Source organism: Phalangium opilio, unplaced genomic scaffold, assembly GCF_054372755.1.
Source record: "Phalangium opilio isolate 3A_F unplaced genomic scaffold, DU_Popi_V2 ptg000019l_1, whole genome shotgun sequence".
NCBI lineage: Eukaryota > Metazoa > Arthropoda > Arachnida > Opiliones > Phalangiidae > Phalangium > Phalangium opilio.
This window is the reverse complement of record NW_028324152.1, coordinates 6154475-6177721: the sequence shown is the minus strand read 5'-3', so window position 1 is coordinate 6177721 and position 23247 is coordinate 6154475. Positions and strand designations below refer to the sequence as shown.

At 47.9% G+C, this 23247-nt stretch overlaps 15 non-coding genes across 15 annotated transcripts; all 15 read left to right on the top strand.

Moving 5' to 3' along the window:
* Window positions 1-635: 635 nt before the first annotated feature.
* TRNAN-GUU (transfer RNA asparagine (anticodon GUU)) lies at window positions 636-708 on the top strand. The gene has a single exon. It is a non-coding gene; the product is annotated as a tRNA-Asn (tRNA).
* A 369-nt stretch (window positions 709-1077) lies between these two features.
* On the top strand, window positions 1078-1150 carry TRNAI-GAU (transfer RNA isoleucine (anticodon GAU)). The gene has a single exon. It is a non-coding gene; the product is annotated as a tRNA-Ile (tRNA).
* A 957-nt stretch (window positions 1151-2107) lies between these two features.
* Window positions 2108-2180, top strand: TRNAN-GUU (transfer RNA asparagine (anticodon GUU)). The gene has a single exon. It is a non-coding gene; the product is annotated as a tRNA-Asn (tRNA).
* Window positions 2181-2549: 369 nt separating this feature from the next.
* TRNAI-GAU (transfer RNA isoleucine (anticodon GAU)) lies at window positions 2550-2622 on the top strand. The gene has a single exon. It is a non-coding gene; the product is annotated as a tRNA-Ile (tRNA).
* Window positions 2623-3579: 957 nt separating this feature from the next.
* On the top strand, window positions 3580-3652 carry TRNAN-GUU (transfer RNA asparagine (anticodon GUU)). The gene has a single exon. It is a non-coding gene; the product is annotated as a tRNA-Asn (tRNA).
* A 369-nt stretch (window positions 3653-4021) lies between these two features.
* Window positions 4022-4094, top strand: TRNAI-GAU (transfer RNA isoleucine (anticodon GAU)). The gene has a single exon. It is a non-coding gene; the product is annotated as a tRNA-Ile (tRNA).
* A 663-nt stretch (window positions 4095-4757) lies between these two features.
* On the top strand, window positions 4758-4830 carry TRNAY-GUA (transfer RNA tyrosine (anticodon GUA)). Its single transcript has one exon. It is a non-coding gene; the product is annotated as a tRNA-Tyr (tRNA).
* A 1548-nt stretch (window positions 4831-6378) lies between these two features.
* TRNAN-GUU (transfer RNA asparagine (anticodon GUU)) lies at window positions 6379-6451 on the top strand. Its single transcript has one exon. It is a non-coding gene; the product is annotated as a tRNA-Asn (tRNA).
* Window positions 6452-6820: 369 nt separating this feature from the next.
* TRNAI-GAU (transfer RNA isoleucine (anticodon GAU)) lies at window positions 6821-6893 on the top strand. Its single transcript has one exon. It is a non-coding gene; the product is annotated as a tRNA-Ile (tRNA).
* Window positions 6894-7556: 663 nt separating this feature from the next.
* TRNAY-GUA (transfer RNA tyrosine (anticodon GUA)) lies at window positions 7557-7629 on the top strand. The gene has a single exon. It is a non-coding gene; the product is annotated as a tRNA-Tyr (tRNA).
* A 3652-nt stretch (window positions 7630-11281) lies between these two features.
* Window positions 11282-11354, top strand: TRNAT-GGU (transfer RNA threonine (anticodon GGU)). The gene has a single exon. It is a non-coding gene; the product is annotated as a tRNA-Thr (tRNA).
* Window positions 11355-13340: 1986 nt separating this feature from the next.
* Window positions 13341-13413, top strand: TRNAI-GAU (transfer RNA isoleucine (anticodon GAU)). Its single transcript has one exon. It is a non-coding gene; the product is annotated as a tRNA-Ile (tRNA).
* Window positions 13414-15105: 1692 nt separating this feature from the next.
* TRNAN-GUU (transfer RNA asparagine (anticodon GUU)) lies at window positions 15106-15178 on the top strand. The gene has a single exon. It is a non-coding gene; the product is annotated as a tRNA-Asn (tRNA).
* Window positions 15179-21569: 6391 nt separating this feature from the next.
* TRNAI-GAU (transfer RNA isoleucine (anticodon GAU)) lies at window positions 21570-21642 on the top strand. Its single transcript has one exon. It is a non-coding gene; the product is annotated as a tRNA-Ile (tRNA).
* An 809-nt stretch (window positions 21643-22451) lies between these two features.
* Window positions 22452-22524, top strand: TRNAI-GAU (transfer RNA isoleucine (anticodon GAU)). The gene has a single exon. It is a non-coding gene; the product is annotated as a tRNA-Ile (tRNA).
* The last annotated feature ends 723 nt before the right edge of the window (window positions 22525-23247 follow it).

Sequence of the window (23247 nt, the reverse complement as noted above, 5' to 3'; positions counted from 1 at the left end):
ACAATCCAAAGTTTTTCCACAATACCTGACGAAAATTTAATCTTTGGGCTTCCGAGGCGCAATGGTTAGCGCGTTCGGCTGTTAGCCGAAAGGCTTGGTGGTTCGAGCCCACCCGGGAGAGGTGTTGTGCGGTCTCAGATGTAGCGTAAAATGTCAAAACTTTTCCACAATACGTGACAAACATTTAATTTCTGAGCTTCCGTGGCTCAATGGTTAGCGCATTCGGCTGTTAACTGAAAGGTTGGTGGTTCGAGCCCATGCGGGAGCGGTGTTGCAAGGTCTCAGATGTGACGTAAAAGTCGAAGTTTTTCCACAATACCTGACGACCATTTCATTTCTGAGCTTCCTTGGCTCCATGGTTAGCGCATTCGGCTGTTAGCCGAAAGGCTTGGTGGTTCGAGCCACCCGGGAGAGGTGTTGTGCGGTCTCAGATGTAGCGTAAAATGTCAAATCCTTTCCACAATACGTGACAACCATTAAATTTCTGAGCTTCCGTGGCTCAATGGTTAGCGCGTTCGGCTGTTATCTAATAGGTTTGTGGTTCGAGCCCACCCGGGAGCGGTGTTGTGGGATCTCAAATGTAACGTATAAAGCCAAAGTTTTTCCACAATACCTGACGACCGTTTAATTTTTGAGCTTCCGTGGCGCAATGGTTAGCGCGTTCGGCTGTTAACCGAAAGGTTGGTGGTTCGAGCCCACCCGGGAGCGGTGTTGTAAGATCTCAAATGTAACGTAAAAAGTCAAAGTTTTTCCACAATACCTGACGAACATTTAATTTTTGGTCTTCCGTGGCGCAATGGTTAGCGCGTTCGGCTGTTAACCGGAAGGTTGGTGGTTCGAGCCCACTCGGGAGTGGTGTTGTGAGATCTCACATGTAACGTAAAAATCCAAAGTTTTTCCACAATACCTGAAGAAAATTAAATCTTTTGGCTTCCGTGGCGCAATGGTTAGCGCGTTCGGCTGTTAGCCGAAAGGCTTGTTGGTTCGAGCCCACCTGGGAGAGGTGTTGTGCGGTCTCAGGTGTAGCGTAAAATGTCAAAACGTTTCCACAATTCGTGACAACCATTTAATTTCTGAGCTTCCGTGGCTCAATGGTTAGCGCGTTCGGCTGATAACCGAAGGGTTGGTGGTTCGAGCCCACCCGGGAGCGGTGTTGTAAGATCTCAAATGTAGCGTAAAAAGCCAAAGTTTTTCCACAATACCTGACGACCATTTAGTTTTTCGGCTTCCGTGGCGCAATGGTTAGCGCGTTCGGCTGTTAACCGAAAGGTTGGTGGTTCGAGCCCATCCGTGAGCGGTGTTGTGAGGTCTCAGATGTGGCGTAAAGAGTCAAAGTTTTTCCACAATACGTGACGACCATTAAATTTTTGGGCTTCCGTGGCGCAATGGTTAGCGCGTTCGGCTGTTAGCCGAAAGGCTTGGTGGTTCAAGCCCACCCGGGAGAGGTGTTGTGCGGTCTCAGATGTAGCGTAAAATGTCAAAACTTTTCCACAATACGTGACAACCATTAAATTTCTGAGCTTCCGTGGCTCAATGGTTAGCGCGTTCGGCTGTTATCTAATAGGTTTGTGGTTCGAGCCCACCCGGGAGTGGTGTTGTGGGATCTCAAATGTAACGTAGAAAGCCAAAGTTTTTCCACAATACCTGACGACCGTTTAATTTTTGATCTTCCGTGGCGCAATGGTTAGCGCGTTCGGCTGTTAACCGAAAGGTTGGTGGTTCGAGCCCACCCGGGAGCGGTGTTGTAAGATCTCTAATGTAACGTAAAAAGCCAAAGTTTTTCCACAATACCTGACGACCATTTCATTTCTGAGCTTCCTTGGCTCCATGGTTAGCGCATTCGGCTGTTAGCCGAAAGGCTTGGTGGTTCGAGCCACCCGGGAGAGGTGTTGTGCGGTCTCAGATGTAGCGTAAAATGTCAAATCCTTTCCACAATACGTGACAACCATTAAATTTCTGAGCTTCCGTGGCTCAATGGTTAGCGCGTTCGGCTGTTATCTAATAGGTTTGTGGTTCGAGCCCACCCGGGAGCGGTGTTGTGGGATCTCAAATGTAACGTATAAAGCCAAAGTTTTTCCACAATACCTGACGACCGTTTAATTTTTGAGCTTCCGTGGCGCAATGGTTAGCGCGTTCGGCTGTTAACCGAAAGGTTGGTGGTTCGAGCCCACCCGGGAGCGGTGTTGTAAGATCTCAAATGTAACGTAAAAAGTCAAAGTTTTTCCACAATACCTGACGAACATTTAATTTTTGGTCTTCCGTGGCGCAATGGTTAGCGCGTTCGGCTGTTAACCGGAAGGTTGGTGGTTCGAGCCCACTCGGGAGTGGTGTTGTGAGATCTCACATGTAACGTAAAAATCCAAAGTTTTTCCACAATACCTGAAGAAAATTAAATCTTTTGGCTTCCGTGGCGCAATGGTTAGCGCGTTCGGCTGTTAGCCGAAAGGCTTGTTGGTTCGAGCCCACCTGGGAGAGGTGTTGTGCGGTCTCAGGTGTAGCGTAAAATGTCAAAACGTTTCCACAATTCGTGACAACCATTTAATTTCTGAGCTTCCGTGGCTCAATGGTTAGCGCGTTCGGCTGATAACCGAAGGGTTGGTGGTTCGAGCCCACCCGGGAGCGGTGTTGTAAGATCTCAAATGTAGCGTAAAAAGCCAAAGTTTTTCCACAATACCTGACGACCATTTAGTTTTTCGGCTTCCGTGGCGCAATGGTTAGCGCGTTCGGCTGTTAACCGAAAGGTTGGTGGTTCGAGCCCATCCGTGAGCGGTGTTGTGAGGTCTCAGATGTGGCGTAAAGAGTCAAAGTTTTTCCACAATACGTGACGACCATTAAATTTTTGGGCTTCCGTGGCGCAATGGTTAGCGCGTTCGGCTGTTAGCCGAAAGGCTTGGTGGTTCAAGCCCACCCGGGAGAGGTGTTGTGCGGTCTCAGATGTAGCGTAAAATGTCAAAACTTTTCCACAATACGTGACAACCATTAAATTTCTGAGCTTCCGTGGCTCAATGGTTAGCGCGTTCGGCTGTTATCTAATAGGTTTGTGGTTCGAGCCCACCCGGGAGTGGTGTTGTGGGATCTCAAATGTAACGTAGAAAGCCAAAGTTTTTCCACAATACCTGACGACCGTTTAATTTTTGATCTTCCGTGGCGCAATGGTTAGCGCGTTCGGCTGTTAACCGAAAGGTTGGTGGTTCGAGCCCACCCGGGAGCGGTGTTGTAAGATCTCTAATGTAACGTAAAAAGCCAAAGTTTTTCCACAATACCTGACGACCATTTCATTTCTGAGCTTCCTTGGCTCCATGGTTAGCGCATTCGGCTGTTAGCCGAAAGGCTTGGTGGTTCGAGCCACCCGGGAGAGGTGTTGTGCGGTCTCAGATGTAGCGTAAAATGTCAAATCCTTTCCACAATACGTGACAACCATTAAATTTCTGAGCTTCCGTGGCTCAATGGTTAGCGCGTTCGGCTGTTATCTAATAGGTTTGTGGTTCGAGCCCACCCGGGAGCGGTGTTGTGGGATCTCAAATGTAACGTATAAAGCCAAAGTTTTTCCACAATACCTGACGACCGTTTAATTTTTGAGCTTCCGTGGCGCAATGGTTAGCGCGTTCGGCTGTTAACCGAAAGGTTGGTGGTTCGAGCCCACCCGGGAGCGGTGTTGTAAGATCTCAAATGTAACGTAAAAAGTCAAAGTTTTTCCACAATACCTGACGAACATTTAATTTTTGGTCTTCCGTGGCGCAATGGTTAGCGCGTTCGGCTGTTAACCGGAAGGTTGGTGGTTCGAGCCCACTCGGGAGTGGTGTTGTGAGATCTCACATGTAACGTAAAAATCCAAAGTTTTTCCACAATACCTGAAGAAAATTAAATCTTTTGGCTTCCGTGGCGCAATGGTTAGCGCGTTCGGCTGTTAGCCGAAAGGCTTGTTGGTTCGAGCCCACCTGGGAGAGGTGTTGTGCGGTCTCAGGTGTAGCGTAAAATGTCAAAACGTTTCCACAATTCGTGACAACCATTTAATTTCTGAGCTTCCGTGGCTCAATGGTTAGCGCGTTCGGCTGATAACCGAAGGGTTGGTGGTTCGAGCCCACCCGGGAGCGGTGTTGTAAGATCTCAAATGTAGCGTAAAAAGCCAAAGTTTTTCCACAATACCTGACGACCATTTAGTTTTTCGGCTTCCGTGGCGCAATGGTTAGCGCGTTCGGCTGTTAACCGAAAGGTTGGTGGTTCGAGCCCATCCGTGAGCGGTGTTGTGAGGTCTCAGATGTGGCGTAAAGAGTCAAAGTTTTTCCACAATACGTGACGACCATTAAATTTTTGGGCTTCCGTGGCGCAATGGTTAGCGCGTTCGGCTGTTAGCCGAAAGGCTTGGTGGTTCAAGCCCACCCGGGAGAGGTGTTGTGCGGTCTCAGATGTAGCGTAAAATGTCAAAACCTTTCCACAATACGTGACAACCATTAAATTTCTGAGCTTCCGTGGCTCAATGGTTAGCGCGTTCGGCTGTTATCTAATAGGTTTGTGGTTCGAGCCCACCCGGGAGCGGTGTTGTGGGATCTCAAATGTAACGTAGAAAGCCAAAGTTTTTCCACAATACCTGACGACCGTTTAATTTTTGATCTTCCGTGGCGCAATGGTTAGCGCGTTCGGCTGTTAACCGAAAGGTTGGTGGTTCGAGCCCACCCGGGAGCGGTGTTGTAAGATCTCAAATGTAACGTAAAAAGCCAAAGTTTTTCCACAATACCTGACGACCATTTAATTTTTGGGCTTCCGTGGCGCAAAGGTTAGCGCGTTCGGCTGTAAACCGAAAGGTTGGTGGTTCGAGCCCATCCGTGAGCGGTGTTGTGAGCTCTCAGATGTGACGTAAAAAGTTAAAGTTTTTCCACAATACCTGACGAACATTTAATTTTTGGGCTTCCGTGGCGCAATGGTTAGCGCGTTCGGCTGTTAAACGAAAGGTTGGTGGTTCGAGCCCACCCGGGAGCGGTGTTGTGAGATCTCACATGTAACGTAAAAATCCAAAGTTTTTCCACAATTACTGACGAAAATTTAATCTTTGGGCTTCCGTGGCGCAATGGTTAGCGCGTTCGGCTGTTAGCCGAAAGGCTTGTTGGTTCGAGCCCACCTGGGAGAGGTGTTGTGTGGTCTCAGATGTAGCGTAAAATGTCAAAACTTTTCCAAAATACGTGACAAACATTTAATTTCTGAGCTTCCGTGACTCAATGGTTAGCGCGTTCGGCTGTTAACCAATAGGTTTGTGGTTCGAGCCCACCCGGGAGCGGTGTTGTGGGATCTCAAATGTAACGTAAAAAGCCAAATTTTTTCCACAATACCTGACGACCGTTTAATTTTTGAGCTTCCGTGGCGCAAAGGTTAGATAGTTCGGCTGATAACCGAAGGGTTGGTGGTTGAGCCCACCCGGGAGCGGTGTTGTAAGATCTCAAATGTAACGTAAAAAGCCAAAGTGTTTCCACAATACCCGACGACCGTTTAATTTTTGGGCTTCCGTGGCGCAATGTTTAGCGCGATCGGCTGTTAACCAATAGGTTGGTGGTTCGAGCCCACCCGGGAGCGGTGTTGTGGGATCTCAAATGTAATGCAAAATGCCAAAGTTTTTCCACAATACCTGACGACCATTTAATTTTTGGGCTTCCGTGGCGCAATGGTTAGCGCGTTCGGCTGTTAGCCGAAAGGCTTGTTGGTTCGAGCCCACCTGGGAGAGGTGTTGTGCGGTCTCAGATGTAGCGAAAAATGTCAAAACGTTTCCACAATTCGTGACAACCATTTAATTTCTGAGCTTCCGTGACTCAATGGTTAGCGCGTTCGGCTGTTAACCAATAGGTTTGTGGTTCGAGCCCACCCGGGAGCGGTGTTGTGGGATCTCAAATGTAACGTAAAAAGCCAAATTTTTTCCACAATACCTGACGACCGTTTAATTTTTGAGCTTCCGTGGCGCAAAGGTTAGCGAGTTCGGCTGATAACCGAAGGGTTGGTGGTTGAGCCCACCCGGGAGCGGTGTTGTAAGATCTCAAATGTAACGTAAAAAGCCAAAGTGTTTCCACAATACCTGACGAACATTGAATCTTTGGGCTTCCGTTGCGCAATGGTTAACGCCGTCGGCTGTTAACCAATAGGTTTGTGGTTCGAGCCCACCCGGGATTGGTGTTGTGGTATCTCAAATGTAACGTAAAAAGCCAAAGTTTTTCCACAATTCCTGACGACCATATAATTTGTGGGCTTCCGTGGCGCAATGGTTAGCGCGGCGTTCGGCTGTTAGCCGAAAGGCTTGTTGGTTCGAGCCCACCTGGGAGAGGTGTTGTGCGGTCTCAGATGTAGCGAAAAATGTCAAAACTTTTCCACAACTCGTGACGACCGTTTAATTTTTGAGCTTCCGTGGCGCAATGGTTAGCGCGTTCGGCTGTTAACCGAAAGGTTGGTGGTTCGAGCCCACCCGGGAGCGGTGTTGTAAGATCTCAAATGTAACGTAAAAAGTCAAAGTTTTTCCACAATACCTGACGAACATTTAATTTTTGGTCTTCCGTGGCGCAATGGTTAGCGCGTTCGGCTGTTAACCGGAAGGTTGGTGGTTCGAGCCCACTCGGGAGTGGTGTTGTGAGATCTCACATGTAACGTAAAAATCCAAAGTTTTTCCACAATACCTGAAGAAAATTAAATCTTTTGGCTTCCGTGGCGCAATGGTTAGCGCGTTCGGCTGTTAGCCGAAAGGCTTGTTGGTTCGAGCCCACCTGGGAGAGGTGTTGTGCGGTCTCAGGTGTAGCGTAAAATGTCAAAACGTTTCCACAATTCGTGACAACCATTTAATTTCTGAGCTTCCGTGGCTCAATGGTTAGCGCGTTCGGCTGATAACCGAAGGGTTGGTGGTTCGAGCCCACCCGGGAGCGGTGTTGTAAGATCTCAAATGTAGCGTAAAAAGCCAAAGTTTTTCCACAATACCTGACGACCATTTAGTTTTTCGGCTTCCGTGGCGCAATGGTTAGCGCGTTCGGCTGTTAACCGAAAGGTTGGTGGTTCGAGCCCATCCGTGAGCGGTGTTGTGAGGTCTCAGATGTGGCGTAAAGAGTCAAAGTTTTTCCACAATACGTGACGACCATTAAATTTTTGGGCTTCCGTGGCGCAATGGTTAGCGCGTTCGGCTGTTAGCCGAAAGGCTTGGTGGTTCAAGCCCACCCGGGAGAGGTGTTGTGCGGTCTCAGATGTAGCGTAAAATGTCAAAACCTTTCCACAATACGTGACAACCATTAAATTTCTGAGCTTCCGTGGCTCAATGGTTAGCGCGTTCGGCTGTTATCTAATAGGTTTGTGGTTCGAGCCCACCCGGGAGCGGTGTTGTGGGATCTCAAATGTAACGTAGAAAGCCAAAGTTTTTCCACAATACCTGACGACCGTTTAATTTTTGATCTTCCGTGGCGCAATGGTTAGCGCGTTCGGCTGTTAACCGAAAGGTTGGTGGTTCGAGCCCACCCGGGAGCGGTGTTGTAAGATCTCAAATGTAACGTAAAAAGCCAAAGTTTTTCCACAATACCTGACGACCATTTAATTTTTGGGCTTCCGTGGCGCAAAGGTTAGCGCGTTCGGCTGTAAACCGAAAGGTTGGTGGTTCGAGCCCATCCGTGAGCGGTGTTGTGAGCTCTCAGATGTGACGTAAAAAGTTAAAGTTTTTCCACAATACCTGACGAACATTTAATTTTTGGGCTTCCGTGGCGCAATGGTTAGCGCGTTCGGCTGTTAAACGAAAGGTTGGTGGTTCGAGCCCACCCGGGAGCGGTGTTGTGAGATCTCACATGTAACGTAAAAATCCAAAGTTTTTCCACAATTACTGACGAAAATTTAATCTTTGGGCTTCCGTGGCGCAATGGTTAGCGCGTTCGGCTGTTAGCCGAAAGGCTTGTTGGTTCGAGCCCACCTGGGAGAGGTGTTGTGTGGTCTCAGATGTAGCGTAAAATGTCAAAACTTTTCCAAAATACGTGACAAACATTTAATTTCTGAGCTTCCGTGACTCAATGGTTAGCGCGTTCGGCTGTTAACCAATAGGTTTGTGGTTCGAGCCCACCCGGGAGCGGTGTTGTGGGATCTCAAATGTAACGTAAAAAGCCAAATTTTTTCCACAATACCTGACGACCGTTTAATTTTTGAGCTTCCGTGGCGCAAAGGTTAGATAGTTCGGCTGATAACCGAAGGGTTGGTGGTTGAGCCCACCCGGGAGCGGTGTTGTAAGATCTCAAATGTAACGTAAAAAGCCAAAGTGTTTCCACAATACCCGACGACCGTTTAATTTTTGGGCTTCCGTGGCGCAATGTTTAGCGCGATCGGCTGTTAACCAATAGGTTGGTGGTTCGAGCCCACCCGGGAGCGGTGTTGTGGGATCTCAAATGTAATGCAAAATGCCAAAGTTTTTCCACAATACCTGACGACCATTTAATTTTTGGGCTTCCGTGGCGCAATGGTTAGCGCGTTCGGCTGTTAGCCGAAAGGCTTGTTGGTTCGAGCCCACCTGGGAGAGGTGTTGTGCGGTCTCAGATGTAGCGAAAAATGTCAAAACGTTTCCACAATTCGTGACAACCATTTAATTTCTGAGCTTCCGTGACTCAATGGTTAGCGCGTTCGGCTGTTAACCAATAGGTTTGTGGTTCGAGCCCACCCGGGAGCGGTGTTGTGGGATCTCAAATGTAACGTAAAAAGCCAAATTTTTTCCACAATACCTGACGACCGTTTAATTTTTGAGCTTCCGTGGCGCAAAGGTTAGCGAGTTCGGCTGATAACCGAAGGGTTGGTGGTTGAGCCCACCCGGGAGCGGTGTTGTAAGATCTCAAATGTAACGTAAAAAGCCAAAGTGTTTCCACAATACCTGACGAACATTGAATCTTTGGGCTTCCGTTGCGCAATGGTTAACGCCGTCGGCTGTTAACCAATAGGTTTGTGGTTCGAGCCCACCCGGGATTGGTGTTGTGGTATCTCAAATGTAACGTAAAAAGCCAAAGTTTTTCCACAATTCCTGACGACCATATAATTTGTGGGCTTCCGTGGCGCAATGGTTAGCGCGGCGTTCGGCTGTTAGCCGAAAGGCTTGTTGGTTCGAGCCCACCTGGGAGAGGTGTTGTGCGGTCTCAGATGTAGCGAAAAATGTCAAAACTTTTCCACAACTCGTGACAACCATTTAATTTCTGAGCTTCCGTGACTCAATGGTTAGCGCGTTCGGCTGTTAACCAATAGGTTTGTGGTTCGAGCCCACCCGGGAGCGGTGTTGTGGGATCTCAAATGTAACGTAAAAAGCCAAATTTTTTCCACAATACCTGACGACCGTTTAATTTTTGAGCTTCCGTGGCGCAAAGGTTAGCGAGTTCGGCTGATAACCGAAGGGTTGGTGGTTGAGCCCACCCGGGAGCGGTGTTGTAAGATCTCAAATGTAACGTAAAAAGTCAAAGTGTTTCCACTATACCAGACGAACATTGAAACTTTGGGCTTCCGTTGCGCAATGGTTAACGCCGTCGGCTGTTAACAAATAGGTTTGTGGTTCGAGCCCACCCGGGAATGGTGTTGTGGTATCTCAAATGTAACGTAAAAAGCCAAAGTTTTTCCACAATTCCTGACGACCATATAATTTGTGGGCTTCCGTGGCGCAATGGTTAGCGCGCTCAGCTGTTATTCAAAAGGTTGGTGGTTCGAGCCCACCCAAGAGCGGTGATGTGAGGTCTCAGATGTAACGTAAAAAGTCAGAGTTTTTCCACAATACCTGACAACCATTTAACTTTTGGGCTTCCGTGGCGCAATGGTTAGCGCGTTAGACTTTTAACCGAAAGGTTGGTGGTTCGAGCCCACCCGGGAGCGGTGTTGAAAGATCTCAATTGTAACGTAATAAGCCAAAGTTTTTCCACAATACCTGACGACCATTTAATTTTTGGGCTTCCGTGGCTCAAAGGTTAGCGCGTTCGGCTGTTAACCGAAAGGTTGGTGGTTCGGGCCCATCCGTGAGCGGTGTTGTGAGCTCTCAGATGTGACGTATAAAGTCAAAATTTTTCCACAATACCTGACGAACATTTAATATTTGGGCTTCCGTGGCGCAATGGTTAGCGCGTTCGGCTGTTAGCCGAAAGGCTTGGTGGATCGAGCCCACCCGGGAGAGGTGTTGTGCGGTCTCAGATGTAGCGTAAAATGTCAAAACTTTTGCACAATACGTGAAACCATTTAATTTCTGAGCTTCCGTGGCTCAATGGTTAGCGCATTCGGCTGTTAACTGAAAGGTTGGTGGTTCGAGCCCATGCGGGAGCGGTGTTGTGAGGTCTCAGATGTAACGTAAAAAGTCAAAGTTTTTCCACAATACGTGACGACCATTTAAATTTTGGGCTTACGTGGCGCAATGGTTAGCGCATTCGGCTGTTAGCCGAAAGGCTTGGTGGTTCGAGCCACCCGGGAGAGGTGTTGTGCGGTCTCAGATGTAGCGTAAAATGGCAAAACTTTTCCACAATTCGTGACAACCATCATGAGTTAATAATATGTCAGCTCCCTATAAGTTACTCAGGCAATTCATTTTTATACTCCAGCGTTTTCTTCCGCGCCGCTGGCTTTCCAATTATATGCGACGCTCTGCGGCCGCCACGTGAACGACAATCTTATTTTCTCTTCTTTCCGGTTTTTCCCCGGAAGCGCGTGCAGTGGAAGCTAGCCAATGATATCGGAGCTATTTAAGCAGCCGAATATTTCGCTCAGTAGCCTCGGTTAAGAAAACAGTCAAGAGATCAGTGGATTGGATTTAGCTCAGTTGTATAATTTTCTGGTTTCAAGCCACAATAACAACTCTTATCTTTAGCATTCTTTATCAATATCGGCAAATTGCATTGAGTTCCTGCATTTTTTTGTCTCAGTACTGACACAATGCCATGATTTAATGTTAAATTATAAAATATAAAAATTCACGACTAAAACACTGGTGAAAATGTAGTCGACGACTCGAGGTCGAGGAGCCGTACGAGCGGGATTTTTTTTTCGACAAGAGAGAGCGCAACATTCGGATTTTTTCCCGCGCGGGCGAAATGAGAAGAAATCGCTGGATACATTACGCCTATGGAGCCTGAGTAACTTATAGGGAGCTAACATATTATTAACTCATGCAACCATTTAATTTCTGAGCTTCCGTGGCTCAATGGTTAGCGCGTTCGGCTGTTAACCAATAGGTTTGTGGTTCGAGCCCACCCGGGAGCGGTGTTGTGGGATCTCAAATGTAATGTAAAAAGCCAAATTTTTTCCACAATACCTGACGACCGTTTAATTTTTAGCTTCCGTGGCGTAATGGTTAGCGCGTTCGGCTGGTAACCGAAGGGTTGGTGGTTCGAGCCCACCCGGGAGCGGTGTTGTAAGATCTCAAATGTAGCGTAAAAACCAAAGTTTTTCCACAATACCTGACGACCATTTAATTTTTGGGCTTCCGTGGCGCAATGGTTAGCGCGTTCGGCTGTTAACCGAAAGGTTGGTGGTTCGAACCCATCCGTGAGCGGTGTTGTGAGGTCTCAGATGTGACGTAAAGAGTCAAAGTTTTTCCACAATACGTGACGACCATTTAATTTTTGGGTTTCCGTGGCGCAATGGTTATGCGTTCGGCTGTTAGCCGAAAGGCTTGGTGGTTCGAGCCCACCCGGGAGAGGTGTTGTGCTTTCTCAGATGTAGCGTAAAATGTCAAAACTTTTCCACAATACGTGACAACCATTAAATTTCTGAGCTTCCGTGGCTCTATGGTTAGTGCGTTCGGCTGTTATCTAATAGGTTTGTGGTTCGACCCCACCCGGGAGCGGTGTTGTGGGATCTCAAATGTAACGTAAAAAGCCAAAGTTTTTCCACAATACCTGACGACCGATTAATTTTTGAGCTTCCGTGGCGCAATGGTTAGCGCGTTCGGCTGTTAACCGAAAGGTTGGTGGTTCGAGCCCATCCGTGAGCGGTGTTGTGAGCTCTCAGATGTGACGTAAAAAGTTTAAGTTTTTCCACAATACCTGACGAACATTTAATTTTTGGGCTTCCGTGGCGCAATGGTTAGCGCGTTCGGCTGTTAACCGAAAGGTTGGTGGTTCGGGCCCACCCGGGAGCGGTGTTGTGAGATCTCACATGTAACGTAACAATCCAAAGTTTTTCCACAATACCTGACGAAAATTTAATCTTTGGGCTTCCGAGGCGCAATGGTTAGCGCGTTCGGCTGTTAGCCGAAAGGCTTGGTGGTTCGAGCCCACCCGGGAGAGGTGTTGTGCGGTCTCAGATGTAGCGTAAAATGTCAAAACTTTTCCACAATACGTGACAACCATTTAATTTCTGAGCTTCCGTGGCTCAATGGTTAGCGCATTCGGCTGTTAACTGAAAGGTTGGTGGTTCGAGCCCATGCGGGAGCGGTGTTGCAAGGTCTCAGATGTGACGTAAAAAGTCGAAGTTTTTCCACAATACCTGACGACCATTTCATTTCTGAGCTTCCTTGGCTCCATGGTTAGCGCATTCGGCTGTTAGCCGAAAGGCTTGGTGGTTCGAGCCACCCGGGAGAGGTGTTGTGCGGTCTCAGATGTAGCGTAAAATGTCAAATCCTTTCCACAATACGTGACAACCATTAAATTTCTGAGCTTCCGTGGCTCAATGGTTAGCGCGTTCGGCTGTTATCTAATAGGTTTGTGGTTCGAGCCCACCCGGGAGCGGTGTTGTGGGATCTCAAATGTAACGTATAAAGCCAAAGTTTTTCCACAATACCTGACGACCGTTTAATTTTTGAGCTTCCGTGGCGCAATGGTTAGCGCGTTCGGCTGTTAACCGAAAGTTTGGTGGTTCGAGCCCACCCGGGAGCGGTGTTGTAAGATCTCAAATGTAACGTAAAAAGTCAAAGTTTTTCCACAATACCTGACGAACATTTAATTTTTGGTCTTCCGTGGCGCAATGGTTAGCGCGTTCGGCTGTTAACCGGAAGGTTGGTGGTTCGAGCCCACTCGGGAGTGGTGTTGTGAGATCTCACATGTAACGTAAAAATCCAAAGTTTTTCCACAATACCTGAAGAAAATTAAATCTTTTGGCTTCCGTGGCGCAATGGTTAGCGCGTTCGGCTGTTAGCCGAAAGGCTGGTTGGTTCGAGCCCACCTGGGAGAGGTGTTGTGCGGTCTCAGGTGTAGCGTAAAATGTCAAAACGTTTCCACAATTCGTGACAACCATTTAATTTCTGAGCTTCCGTGGCTCAATGGTTAGCGCGTTCGGCTGTTAACCAATAGGTTTGTGGTTCGAGCCCACCCGGGAGGGGTGTTGTGGGATCTCAAATGTAACGTAAAAAGCCAAATTTTTTCCACAATACCTGACGACCATTAAATTTTTCGGCTTCCGTGGCGCAATGGTTAGCGCGTTCGGCTGATAACCGAAGGGTTGGTGGTTCGAGCCCACCCGGGAGCGGTGTTGTAAGATCTCAAATGTAGCGTAAAAAGCCAAAGTTTTTCCACAATACCTGACGACCATTTAGTTTTTCGGCTTCCGTGGCGCAATGGTTAGCGCGTTCGGCTGTTAACCGAAAGGTTGGTGGTTCGAGCCCATCCGTGAGCGGTGTTGTGAGGTCTCAGATGTGGCGTAAAGAGTCAAAGTTTTTCCACAATACGTGACGACCATTAAATTTTTGGGCTTCCGTGGCGCAATGGTTAGCACGTTCGGCTGTTAGCCGAAAGGCTTGGTGGTTCAAGCCCACCCGGGAGAGGTGTTGTGCGGTCTCAGATGTAGCGTAAAATGTCAAAACTTTTCCACAATAAGTGACAACCATTAAATTTCTGAGCTTCCGTGGCTCAATGGTTAGCGCGTTCGGCTGTTATCTAATAGGTTTGTGGTTCGAGCCCACCCGGGAGCGGTGTTGTGGGATCTCAAATGTAACGTAGAAAGCCAAAGTTTTTCCACAATACCTGACGACCGTTTAATTTTTGATCTTCCGTGGCGCAATGGTTAGCGCGTTCGGCTGTTAACCGAAAGGTTGGTGGTTCGAGCCCACCCGGGAGCGGTGTTGTAAGATCTCAAATGTAACGTAAAAAGCCAAATTTTTTCCACAATACCTGACGACCATTTAATTTTTGGGCTTCCGTGGCGCAATGGTTAGCGCCGTCGGCTGTTAACCGAAAGGTTGGTGGTTCGAGCCCATCCGGGAGCGGTGTTGTGAAGTCTCAGATGTGACGTAAAAAGCCAAAGTTTTCCCACAATACCTGACGACCGTTTAATTTTTGGGCTTCCGTGGTGCAATGGTTAGCGCGTTCGGCTGTTAACCAAAAGGTTGTTGGTTCGAGCCCACCCGGGAGCGGTGTTGTGAAGTCTCAAATGTAACGTAAAAAGCCAAAGTTTTTCCACAATACCTGACGTACATTGAATCTTTGGGCTTCCGTTGCGCAATGGTTAACGCCGTCGGCTGTTAACCGAAAGGTTGGTGGTTCGAGCCCATCCGGGAGCGGTGTTGTGAGGTCTTAGATGTAACGTAAAATTCAGAGTTTTTTAAAAATAACTGACGAACATTTAATTTTTGGGCTTCCGTGGCGCAATGGTTAGCGCGTTCGGCTGTTATTCAAAAGGTTTGTGGTTCGAGCCCATCCGGGAGCGGTGTTGTGAAGTCTCAGATGTGACGTAAAAAGCCAAAGTTTTCCCACAATACCTGACGACCGTTTAATTTTTGGGCTTCCGTGGTGCAATGGTTAGCGCGTTCGGCTGTTAACCAACAGGTTGGTGGTTCGAGCCCACCCGGGAGCGGTGTTGTGGGATCTCAAATGTAATGCAAAATGCCAAAGTTTTTCCACAATACCTGACGACCATTTAATTTTTGGGCTTCCGTGGCGCAACGGGTAGCGCGTTCGGCTGTTAGCCGAAAGGCTTGTTGGTTCGAGCCCACCTGGGAGAGGTGTTGTGCGGTCTCAGATGTAGCGAAAAATGTCAAAACTTTTCCACAATTCGTGACAACCATTTAATTTCTGAGCTTCCGTGACTCAATGGTTAGCGCGTTCGGCTGTTAACCAATAGGTTTGTGGTTCGAGCCCACCCGGGAGCGGTGTTGTGGGATCTCAAATGTAACGTAATAAGCCAAATTTTTTCCACAATACCTGACGACCGTTTAATTTTAGGGCTTCCGTGGCGCAATGGTTAGCGCGTTCGGCTGTTAACCGAAAGGTTGGTGGTTCGAGCCCACCCGGGAGCGGGTTTGTAAGATCTCAAATGTAACGTAAAAAGCCAAAGTGTTTCCACAATACCTGACGAACATTGAATCTTTGGGCTTCCGTTGCGCAATGGTTAACGCCGTCGGCTGTTAAACGAAAGGTTGGTGGTTCGACCCCATCCGGGAGCGGTGTTGTGAGGTCTTAGATGTAACGTAAAATTCAGAGTTTTTTAAAAATAACTGACGAACATTTAATTTTTGGGCTTCCGTGGCGCAATGGTTAGCGCGTTCGGCTGTTATTCAAAAGGTTTGTGGTTCGAGCCCATCCGGGAGCGGTGTTGTGAAGTCTCAGATGTGACGTAAAAAGCCAAAGTTTTCCCACAATACCTGACGACCGTTTAATTTTTGGGCTTCCGTGGTGCAATGGTTAGCGCGTTCGGCTGTTAACCAAAAGGTTGGTGGTTCCAGCCCACCCGGGAGCGGTGTTGTGAAGTCTCAAATGTAACGTAAAAAGCCAAAGTTTTTCCACAATAACTGAAGACCATTTAATTTTTGGGCTTCCGTGGCGCAATGTTTAGCGCGTTCGGCTGTTAACCAATAGGTTGGTGGTTCGAGCCCACCCGGGAGCGGTGTTGTGGGATCTCAAATGTAATGCAAAATGCCAAAGTTTTTCCACAATACCTGACGACCATTTAATTTTTGGGCTTCCGTGGCGCAACGGGTAGCGCGTTCGGCTGTTAGCCGAAAGGCTTGTTGGTTCGAGCCCACCTGGGAGAGGTGTTGTGCGGTCTCAGATGTAGCGAAAAATGTCAAAAATTTTCCACAATTCGTGACAACCATTTAATTTCTGAGCTTCCGTGACTCAATGGTTAGCGCGTTCGGCTGTTAACCAATAGGTTTGTGGTTCGAGCCCACCCGGGAGCGGTGTTGTGGGATCTCAAATGTAACGTAATAAGCCAAATTTTTTCCACAATACCTGACGACCGTTTAATTTTAGGGCTTCCGTGGCGCAATGGTTAGCGCGTTCGGCTGTTAACCGAAAGGTTGGTGGTTCGACCCCACCCGGGAGCGGTGTTGTAAGATCTCAAATGTAACGTAAAAAGCCAAAGTGTTTCCACAATACCTGACGAACATTGAATCTTTGGGCTTCCGTTGCGCAATGGTTAACACCGTCGGCTGTTAAACGAAAGGTTGGTGGTTCGACCCCATCCGGGAGCGGTGTTGTGAGGTCTTAGATGTAACGTAAAATTCAGAGTTTTTTAAAAATAACTGACGAACATTTAATTTTTGGGCTTCCGTGGCGCAATGGTTAGCGCCGTCGGCTGTTAACCGAAAGGTTGGTGGTTCGAGCCCATCCGGGAGCGGTGTTGTGAGGTCTTAGATGTAACGTAAAATTCAGAGCTTTTTAAAAATAACTGACGAACATTTAATTTTTGGGCTTCCGTGGCGCAATGGTTAGCGCGTTCGGCTGTTGTTCAAAAGGTTTGTGGTTCGAGCCCATCCGGGAGCGGTGTTGTGAAGTCTCAGATGTGACGTAAAAAGCCAAAGTTTTCCCACAATACCTGACGACCGTTTAATTTTTGGGCTTCCGTGGTGCAATGGTTAGCGCGTTCGGCTGTTAACCAAAAGGATGTTGGTTCGAGCCCACCCGGGAGCGGTGTTGTGAAGTCTCAAATGTAACGTAAAAAGCCAAAGTTTTTCCACAATACCTGACGTACATTGAATCTTTGGGCTTCCGTTGCGCAATGGTTAACGCCGTCGGCTGTTAACCGAAAGGTTGGTGGTTCGAGCCCATCCGGGAGCGGTGTTGTGAGGTCTTAGATGTAACGTAAAATTCAGAGTTTTTTAAAAATAACTGACGAACATTTAGATCTTGGGCTTCCGTGGCGCAATGGTTAGCGCGTTCGGCTGTTATTCAAAAGGTTTGTGGTTCGAGCCCATCCGGGAGCGGTGTTGTGAAGTCTCAGATGTGACGTAAAAAGCCAAAGTTTTCCCACAATACCTGACGACCGTTTAATTTTTGGGCTTCCGTGGTGCAATGGTTAGCGCGTTCGGCTGTTAACCAAAAGGTTGGTGGTTCGAGCCCACCCGGGAGCGGTGTTGTGAAGTCTCAAATGTAACGTAAAAAGCCAAAGTTTTTCCACAATAACTGAAGACCATTTAATTTTTGGGCTTCCGTGGCGCAATGGTTAGCGCGTTCGGCTGTTAACCAATAGGTTGGTGATTCGAGCCCACCCGGGACCGGTGTTGTGGGATCTCAAATGTAATGCAAAATGCCAAAGTTTTTCCACAATACCTGAAGACCATTTAATTTTTGGGCTTCCGTGGCGCAATGGTTAGCGCGTTCGGCTGTTAGCCGAAAGGCTTGTTGGTTCGAGCCCACCTGGGAGAGGTGTTGTGCGGTCTCAGATGTAGCGTAAAATGTCAAAACTTTTCCACAATTCTTGACAACCATTTAATTTCTGAGCTTCCGTGACTCAATGGTTAGCGCGTTCGGCTGTTAACCAATAGGTTTGTGGTTCGAGCCCATCCGGGAGCGGTGTTGTGAAGTCTCAGATGTGACGTAAAAAGCCAAAGTTTTCCCACAATACCTGACGACCGTTTAATTTTTGGGCTTCCGTGGTGCAATGGTTAGCGCGTTCGGTTGTTAACCAAAAGGTTGGTGGTTCGAGCCCACCCGGGAGCGGTGTTGTGAGGTCTCTGATGTGACGTAAAGAGTCAAAGTTTTTCCACAATACGTGACGACCATTTAATTTTTGGGATTCCGTGGCGCAATGGTTAGCGCGTTCGGCTGTTAGCCGAAAGGCTTGGTGGTTCGAGCCCACCCGGGAGAGGTGTTGTGCGGTCTCAGATGTAGCGTAAAATGTCAAAACTTTTCCACAATACGTGACAACCATTAAATTTCTGAGCTTCCGTGACTCAATGGTTAGCGCGTTCGGCTGTTAACCAATAGGTTTGTGGTTCGAGCCCATCCGGGAGTGGTGTTGTGAAGTCTCAGATGTGACGTAAAAAGCCAAAGTTTTCCCACAATACCTGACGACCGTTTAATTTTGGGCTTCCGTGGTGCAATGGTTAGCGCGTTCGGTTGTTAACCAAAAGGTTGGTGGTTCGAGCCCACCCGGGAGCGGTGTTGTGAAGTCTCAAATGTAACGTAAAAAGCCAAAGTTTTTCCACAATACCTGACGACCATTTAATTTTTGGGCTTCCGTGGCGCAAAGGTTAGCGCGTTCGGCTGTTAACCGAAAGGTTGGTGGTTCGAGCCCATCCGTGAGCGGTGTTGTGAGCTCTCTGATGTGACGTAAAAAGTTAAAGTTTTTCCACAATACCTGACGAACATTTAATTTTTGGGCTTCCGTGGCGCAATGGTTAACGCGTTCGGCTGTTAACCGAAAGGCTGGTGGTTCGAGCCCACCCGGGAGCGGTGTTGTGGGATCTTAATTGTAACGTAAAAAGCCAAATTTTTTCCACAATACCTGACGACCGTTTAATTTTTGAGCTTCCGTGGCGCAATGGTTAGCGCCTTCGGCTGTTGACCGAAGGGTTGGTGGTTCGAGCCCACCCGGGAGCGGTGTTGTAAGATCTCAAATGTAACGTAAAAAGCCAAAGTTTTTCCACAATACCTGACGACCATTTAATTTTTGGGCTTCCGTGGCGCAATGGTTAGCGCGTTTGGCTGTTAACCGAAAGGTTGGTGGTTCGAGCCCATCCGTGAGCGGTGTTGTGAGGTCTCAGATGTGACGTAAAAAGTCAAAGTTTTTCCACAATACCTGACGAACATAAAATTTTTGGGCTTCCGTGGCGCAATGGTTAGCGCCGTCGGCTGTTAACCGAAAGGTTGGTGGTTCGAGCCCATCCGGGAGCGGTGTTGTGAGGTCTTAGATGTAACGTAAAATTCAGAGTTTTTTAAAAATAACTGACGAACATTTAATTTTTGGGCTTCCGTAGCGCAATGGTTAGCGCGTTCGGCTGTTATTCAAAAGGTTTGTGGTTCGAGCCCATCCGCGAGTGGTGTTGTGAAGTCTCAGATGTGACGTAAAAAGCCAAAGTTTTCCCACAATACCTGACGACCGTTTAATTTTTGGGCTTCCGTGGTGCAATGGTTAGCGCGTTCGGCTGTTAACCAAAAGGTTGGTGGTTCGAGCCCACCCGGGAGCGGTGTTGTGAAGTCTCAAATGTAACGTAAAAAGCCAAAGTTTTTCCACAATACCTGACGACCATTTAATTTTTGGGCTTCCGTGGCGCAATGGTTAGCGCGTTCGGCTGTTAACCAATAGGTTGGTGATTCGAGCCCATCCGGGAGCGGTGTTGTGGGATCTCAAATGTAATGCAAAATGCCAAAGTTTTTCCACAATTCCTGACGACCATTTTATTTTTGGGCTTCCGTGGCGCAATGGTTAGCGCGTTCGGCTGTTAACTGAAAGGTTTGTGGTTCGAGCCCACCCGGGAGCGGTGTTGTGGGATCTCAATTGTAACGTAAAAAGCCAAATTTTTTCCACAATACCTGACGACCGTTTAATTTTTGAGCTTCCGTGGCGCAATGGTTAGCGCGTTCGACTGTTAACCGAAAGGCTGGTGGTTCGAGCCCACCCGGAAGAGGTGTTGTGGGGTCTCAGATGTAGCGTAAAATGTCAAAACTTTTCCACAATACGTGACAACCATTTAATTTCTGAGCTTCCGTAGCTCAATGGTTAGCGCGTTCGGCTGTTAACCGAAAGGTTGGTGGTTCGAGCCCATCCGTGAGCGGTGTTGTGAGGTCTCAGATGTGACTAAAAAAGTCAAAGTTTTTCCACAATACCTGACGAACATAAAATTTTTGGGCTTCCGTGGCGCAATGGTTAGCGCCGTCGGCTGTTAACCGAAAGGTTGGTGGTTCGAGCCCATCCGGGAGCGGTGTTGTGAGGTCTTAGATGTAACGTAAAATTCAGAGTTTTTTAAAAATAACTGACGAACATTTAATTTTTGGGCTTCCGTAGCGCAATGGTTAGCGCGTTCGGCTGTTATTCAAAAGGTTTGTGGTTCGAGCCCATCCGCGAGTGGTGTTGTGAAGTCTCAGATGTGACGTAAAAAGCCAAAGTTTTCCCACAATACCTGACGACCGTTTAATTTTTGGGCTTCCGTGGTGCAATGGTTAGCGCGTTCGGCTGTTAACCAAAAGGTTGGTGGTTCGAGCCCACCCGGGAGCGGTGTTGTGAAGTCTCAAATGTAACGTAAAAAGCCAAAGTTTTTCCACAATACCTGACGACCATTTAATTTTTGGGCTTCCGTGGCGCAATGGTTAGCGCGTTCGGCTGTTAACCAATAGGTTGGTGATTCGAGCCCATCCGGGAGCGGTGTTGTGGGATCTCAAATGTAATGCAAAATGCCTAAGTTTTTCCACAATTCCTGACGACCATTTAATTTTTGGGCTTCCGTGGCGCAATGGTTAGCGCGTTCGGCTGTTAACTGGAAGGTTGGTGGTTCGAGCCCATCCGGGAGCGGTGTTGTTGGATCTCAAATGTATCGAAAAAAGCCTAAGTTTCTCCACAATACCTGACGACCATTTAATTTTTGGGCTTCCGTGGCGCAATAGTTAGCGCGTTCGACTGTTAACCGAAAGGCTGGTGGTTCGAGCCCACCCGGAAGAGGTGTTGTGGGGTCTCAGATGTAGCGTAAAATGTCAAAACTTTTCCACAATACGTGACAACCATTTAATTTCTGAGCTTCCGTAGCTCAATGGTTAGCGCGTTCGGCTGTTAACCGAAAGGCTGGTGGTTCGAGCCCATCCGGGAGCGGTGTTGTGAGGTCTTAGATGTAACGTAAAATTCAGAGTTTTTTTAAAAATAACTGACGACCATTTAATTTTTGGGCTTCCGTGGCGCAATGGTTAGCGCGTTCGGCTGTTAACTGAAAGGTTGGTGGTTCGAGCCCATCCGGGAGCGGTGTTGTTGGATCTCAAATGTATCGAAAAAAGCCTAAGTTTCTCCACAATAACTGACGACCATTTAATTTTTGGGCTTCCGTGGCGCAATGGTTAGCGCGTTCGACTGTTAACCGAAAGGCTGGTGGTTCGAGCCCACCCGGAAGAGGTGTTGTGGGGTCTCAGATGTAGCGTAAAATGTCAAAACTTTTCCACAATACGTGACAACCATTTAATTTCTGAGCTTCCGTAGCTCAATGGTTAGCGCGTTCGGCTGTTAACCGAAAGGTTGGTGGTTCGAGCCCACCCGGGAGCGGTGTTGTAAGATCTCAAATGTAACGTAAAAAGCCAAAGTTTTTCCACAATACCTGACGACCATTTAAATTTTGGGCTTCCGTGGCGCAAAGGTTAGCGCGTTCGGCTGTTAACCGAAAGGTTGGTGGTTCGAGCCCATCCGTGAGCGGTGTTGTGAGCTCTCAGATGTGACGTAAAAAGTCAAAGTTTTTCAACAATACCTGACGACCATTTAATTTTTTGGCTTCCGTGGCGCAATGGTTAGCGCGTTCGGCTGATAACCGAAAGGTTGGTGGTTCGAGCCCATCCGTGAGCGGTGTTGTGAGGTCTCAGATGTGACGTAAAAATCCAAAGTTTTTCCACAATACCTGACGAAAATTTAAATTTTGGGCTTCCGTGGCGCAATGGTTAGCGCGTTCGGCTGTTAACCGAAAGGTTGGTGGTTCGAGCCCACTCGGGAGAGGTGTTGTGAGATCTCACATGTAACGTAAAAATCCAAAGTTTTTCCACAATACCTGACGAACATTTAAATTTTGGGCTTCCGTGGCGCAATGGTTAGCGCGTTAGGCTGTTAACTGAAAGGTTGGTGGTTCGAGCCCATCCGGGAGCGGTGTTGTGGGATCTCAAATGTATCGAAAAAAGCCTAAGTTTCTCCACAATACCTGACGACCATTTAATTTTTGGGCTTCCGTGGCGCAATGGTTAGCGCGTTCGACTGTTAACCGAAAGGCTGGTGGTTCGAGCCCACCCGGAAGAGGTGTTGTGGGGTCTCAGATGTAGCGTAAAATGTCAAAACTTTTCCACAATACGAGACAACCATTTAATTTCTGAGCTTCCGTAGCTCAATGGTTAGCGCGTTCGGCTGTTAACCGAAAGGTTGGTGGTTCGAGCCCACCCGGGAGCGGTGTTGTGGGATCTCAAATGTAACGTAAAAAGCCAAAGTTTTTCCACAATACCTGACGACCATTTAATTTTTGGGCTTCCGTGGCGCAAAGGTTAGCGCGTTCGGCTGTTAACCGAAAGGTTGGTGGTTCGAGCCCATCCGTGAGCGGTGTTGTGAGCTCTCAGATGTGACGTAAAAAGTCAAAGTTTTTCAACAATACCTGACGACCATTTAATTTTTTGGCTTCCGTGGCGCAATGGTTAGCGCGTTCGGCTGATAACCGAAAGGTTGGTGGTTCGAGCCCATCCGTGAGCGGTGTTGTGAGGTCTCAGATGTGACGTAAAAATCCAAAGTTTTTCCACAATACCTGACGAAAATTTAAATTTTGGGCTTCCGTGGCGCAATGGTTAGCGCGTTCGGCTGTTAACCGAAAGGTTGGTGGTTCGAGCCCACTCGGGAGAGGTGTTGTGAGATCTCACATGTAACGTAAAAATCCAAAGTTTTTCCTCAATACCTGACGAACATTTAAATTTTGGGCTTCCGTGGCGCAATGGTTAGCGCGTTAGGCTGTTAACTGAAAGGTTGGTGGTTCGAGCCCATCCGGGAGCGGTGTTGTGGGATCTCAAATGTATCGAAAAAAGCCTAAGTTTCTCCACAATACCTGACGACCATTTAATTTTTGGGCTTCCGTGGCGCAATGGTTAGCGCGTTCGACTGTTAACCGAAAGGCTGGTGGTTCGAGCCCACCCGGAAGAGGTGTTGTGGGGTCTCAGATGTAGCGTAAAATGTCAAAACTTTTCCACAATACGAGACAACCATTTAATTTCTGAGCTTCCGTAGCTCAATGGTTAGCGCGTTCGGCTGTTAACCGAAAGGTTGGTGGTTCGAGCCCACCCGGGAGCGGTGTTGTGGGATCTCAAATGTAACGTAAAAGCCAAAGTTTTTCCACAATACCTGACGACCATTTAATTTTTGGGCTTCCGTGGCGCAAAGGTTAGCGCGTTCGGCTGTTAACCGAAAGGTTGGTGGTTCGAGCCC